Genomic DNA, 5394 nt, shown 5'->3' on the forward strand with positions numbered 1-5394 from the left:
TCTATAAATTCTAAAATTGTAGCTTAAATACAGCCTATATCGAAGAAGTTTTGAAACCAATTTTTCGCCGAAAAAAAATTAATATTTTGCATTATTACTTTATACTTTACTATTTGTTCACATGTACGAGTACACACATATTTTGTATTACACAATCACTACATTATTTATAAACGCAGGCTAGGAAAATCTTATTTGTTTCGGGTTCGAACCCTTAATGTTTCGCATTCCTAACGCCTAAAGCCTTGCGGATAACCTAGCTTCGAGTATAAAGAAAAAAATCTGAAATATATATCCTACAGCTGTCCAGGATCGTCTGCAAATTTTTGCAACCAATACTATAAAAAATGTTGCGAAGATTATAATAATATATTTATAATATAATAATTTTAGAAATATTACAAATTATTATTGCATTTTTTATGTAATTAAAGAATATTTTAAATAAATTCAAAAATATTTCAAGATATTTTTTAAAGACTGCAAAAAAATTATTTATATTTTAAAATTACTTTAAAATCTTAAAACTCATTTAAATTCTACTGAAATTCCTTAAAAATTCTTTAAAATTACTTAAAATCTCTTAAATTCTTGTAGAATATCTTGAACTCTTTTAAATATTATCAAATCTTTTGAAATTCGATTATAAATTAAAAAATTTTTTTAATCAAATAGGTCCTGACACCCAATGCAACACTTAAACGCAGTGTTCTTTCCAATAGATAGTTGATAAAAGTATACTTTCAATATAGCCATGATAGCGGGGCATCAAATTCTTGTATATGCATTATAATATTTTGATATTTTAATCATATATCTTATGCTACACTTTTCCCAACTATCATTTCAGTCAAACAAACTTGCCTTGTCATATTAGGCTTGGTAATTTTCTCATACGTAGGTAATAAATCTCAAATTCGTATGGCTGACACACCATGCAAATTCGCAAGCAAACTCGGATTGCCATTAGCCTCAAACTATTTCTTTCAGTGCAACAGTCACTAGAAACTACGACTACATCTGGAGTTTACTTACTACTTATGAACTACAATATTCAAACTTTCTGCTTAAAAATGAAGACGTATTTATGAGTAGTCCATTTCAGAATTTTCGTGTACAATAAGCCGTTGGAAAAACTCCTTTAAACGCTGTCAATCCTGTCTAGATAGTTGAAGGCTCGAAGGTTTCCTCAGTTTCCTGCCTGGTCCAGGTTGACTCAGGAAGTTAAGCAAACCTATTGTAATAATGACTGTCGTTATTCTTTGAATTTGCGTACATATTCATGGAATAGAGAAAGTTGATTTAGGACTTACATAGCCCTTATCTCTTTGAGTAGGTACTAAATCTTAGGGAAAATCTGAAGCTCATCGTTTTGTGAATCTTTATCAACTTCAGTTTCTACAACGTCAGACAAATCACCCAATCCTTCGATACTTCTCATAAGGGGTTATTTAGAAAATACATGATACATTTTTCAGGAACTTGTGACCCCCCCCCCCTTCGTGATACTTTTTCCATTGGTATTAACATGGGGAATGATATTTCAGTAGAGCCCCATCCCCCCAAATGTATTACGTATTTTGTGAATGACCCCTAATCATATTATTGAAGCCTGAGCAATTAAAGTACGTATTAAACAGTTGAACCACTTTTTAAATCAATGTTTTACGGAAAATATTATTTCACACGACAATTGAAAAAGATGTTTGTCAGTGCCAACCAAATCTCTGACCTAAAAAGGTAAAAGTGACATAAAAATGCATAAGCAGCTGAAATATCTAACAATGTGTTCATTCGGGTGGTCCAAACAACGATTTTCGAGGAACAAGGCAAGACACCCCCCCCCCTTACTAAAGTTTACATTCACGGAAAAATAAAATCAGTAATTTTTTGTTTTTCGAAATTCCAATATTAACACGTGCCACCGGGCACTTCAAATTCCCATTTCATTAACAAGAGGAAATTTTCGTAACATTAAACTGATGCTCCCGGGGGGCTTCATCAAAACGAGCCGATTTTTTTTAGGGATTTAAGAGGAGTGACTACGAAATAAAACCATACTAATAACTTTAATTTCCAACCCACTCCCACCCTCTTCACAGCGCCACAAATGACCCAAAATTAAAATATACATTTTTACATATTATATAATCACCTTTTAGCATTTTCGGTCGTTTTTTCATATAAATCATTACTAATGGACAATTTAAATATTTACCATGACTTTAAACAATTTTTCATTGTTTCAAAGAATGTAAATTATTGAAACAATTATTTATTCCCAAACAATGCAAAAAATAATCGTAATTTCTGATTGAAATGTAATTGTATTTAACTGCTTGAACCCGTGTAGAAATTCAAATCGGTAATTAATCTGGTTCCGGACCATTCGACCCCACTGAAAGTCGTGGGCTAGTCGGGTCTTCTGACTAGCCCCCCACCAGTAGCGTCACGGTAGATTAGTCGGGGGCTAGTCAGGTGACCCAACTTATCCCAGTCGGGGCCTGATCGGGTACTAGTAGAGGTCAGATGATAATACATCCGCGTGGTATATTAACCAAACTCTTCAAAATTTGTGGAATATTAATTTAAAAGAAAAAACTTCAACTGGAATGCAGCAATGGAAGAGCTTCGTTCTGAAGGAACCGCCATGTTGGTCACAATAGTTTCTGCTCCAGGTAATTATGCTTAGTTACATGTAGATTGCTGTGTTAAACACTCGACGCGTCATTTCTGTTGCGCGAGAGGCGGCACGTCGCGCCCTTGCGGATTTTCTTTAAAGCTACTAGTCTAGAACCGCAAGACTCAAATGAAGGTGGTAGCGAAATCTGAACTGTACCGTGCTTAATAGTTTACTACTAGGATACTGCTCTTCACTGATTAATCAAAAAGTTTTTCTCTTTCCTTTTTCAACTACATGAAGGGTTAGACTTTATTTACGTATGGCAAACCTTTCAGATCAATTTAAAAATAAGCATCTGTACAAATTTAGAGTCTTATGACTTTCGGCAGACTTTTTACCTACATCTATATGTATTTTTTCCAATATGGATTTTCTAAAAATTCCATACAAAGGTAATTATAAATGTTCCTAGAAATTCGAAATTTTCTAAAAAATACTATAAAAAAATAACATTACGTCTTTTTGAAGATTTTGATCGTTTAGATTAATAAATAAATCTTTTCTCCAAAAAACGGTGTAAAATTATTGTTAAATATATTCTTAGTGATTTAGAATTTAAAAAAAAGCATTACGCTTTTTTTGATATCACCTCATTTGATAAAACTTCGCCGAAAACTCAAACATAAGAATAACCCGACCACAGCCCCACTAGCTCCCGACCAGAGCCTGAAGATTATCCGCACGGAAATTAGTGAACAAAAAGGCCCGACTAGCCCTTGACCAACCACCAATCAGGCCCCGACTGAAATTTTGACAACAAAAATCCCAACTAGTTCCCGATTAGTCCCCGACTGGATACTTTGTCAAAATTAATAACCCGACTAGCCCCGATTAGTTCCCGACTTGTAATAGGGCCAAATGGGGTTATTTCATACGGGAAGTAGTAAATTTTTCTAGAAACGTTAGGTAATTATTTAAATAATTATTTGTTGTATCGAAGTGTCTCGTCGTCCCGAAATTCGGGACGACTAGCATTTTCTCACCATTTGGCTAGTCGTCCCGAAAATTATGTATTTTTTAAATTTTACTCCTTTTCAGTTAGCCAAAGATCATTAAAACTGTTAGTTGTCCCTAGAAAAATTCAGAAACGAATAAAACTAAAAGTTAGGTTAGGTTTTAGAAAACGTAGTCCTTTAAGCTTCAACTCATCCAAATCAATTTATATATTTGCTCTGTGTCACCGTAGTCTCAAGTTCGTTCGAAACCCCCCTATGATTTCCGCGCGCTTGGATTGGATCTTACTTTTATCATTTGAAGCTTGAAAAAACTATGAAAATTTAACATTTTTCTTTATTTACTTCAGTTATTAATACAAATTCACCAAAGGTCTTAGTTTTTTTTTGTGAAAATGAGGAATATCTTAGTAAAAAGTTTAGAATTTTTTTAAATAGGACCTGCTACTAGAAATAATTTAAGTCACACCCATAAACTTTTTCAATATCTGGTAAAGAGAAAGGCGGCCTTGTGTCTGATCACAGAAACATTTTCAGGTCACATCCCCTACCCCCTTTCCAACACCCCATGAAGGGCGGCAAGGAACGCCTGTGACTGGTAACAGAAATAATGTAAGATCACATCCCTGTCCCCTGTGAATGATCTCAGAAATAATTTAAGATCACACCCCTGCCCCTTTTCCATCGCCCCCCTGGGGAGGCACCCCTGTGACTAGTCACAGAATTAATGTAAGGTCCTTGTCCCTTTTTACAACACTTCATGGGGCGGGGAGGTACCCCTTTGACTGGTCAAAGCAATTACATAAGTTACAGGAACGAAGATTATTTCATGATTAGTACTGTATAAATTGATTAACAGGAATTAGTGCTTTCTATCATATTGAAATAAAAGTTTAATGATGATAAGGCTGAAAAATAGTACGAGGTTCGAGGACTGAAAGTCAATATATTTTATCAACTATAATTGCACTATTAACATTTTTTCAGAACTATTGGCTAAATGGTGAAAATAGGCTAATTGTCCCGAATTTCGATATGACTAATATTTTTGGTAATTTTAGTTTAGTTAAAAGGATAAATTTTATAAAATGCTTCCTTTTCGGGACGACTAGCCAAATGATAAAAATAGGTTAGTCGTCCCGAATTTCGAGATGACTAGCATTTATCTTGATTTCCGGCTAGTCGTTCCGAAATTCGGGAAGAAGAATGGTTAATATTTTTCACAGGATTCTTAAGAATATTTTGTTATTACGTAAGAATCTTGAAAACCATTTAAAACCGTCAAAATCTTATTTAAAGATTTTCAAAAACATGTATTTTGTTAGAAAGTTTGTTGGGATCATTAAAAATTTCTACTTATTTTTATTCTCTTTAGAACTTGTAAATGTCTTTGAACCTAATCGAATTTCTTATAAAATAATAATTGTTCTTTTTTATACTTTCAAGTTTATTTTTATTTTAAACTATTTTAGGTATTTTGTGAAAAATAAGTTTTAAAACAAAAATATAATTGAAAATTTCCCCAGACATGTTAAGGAAATTTTTTCATTATCTTCAAATTCTATAAATTTTTAACCCTTAATCAATCTTGCAAAATAAAAAATAACCCCTTAAAAGCTTTTAATTTTGTTTAAAAGTTTGGAAATCTTCCAAAATCTTCTTAAATACGAGGGTGGATTGATAAGTTTCCGGCCTGACCAAGAGATGGCGCCACTAGGCCTACCTTGAGGTGGCGTTCTATAGTACCATCCTTAGATA

The sequence above is a fragment of the Belonocnema kinseyi genome, chromosome 1 (assembly GCF_010883055.1).
Source record: "Belonocnema kinseyi isolate 2016_QV_RU_SX_M_011 chromosome 1, B_treatae_v1, whole genome shotgun sequence".
NCBI lineage: Eukaryota > Metazoa > Arthropoda > Insecta > Hymenoptera > Cynipidae > Belonocnema > Belonocnema kinseyi.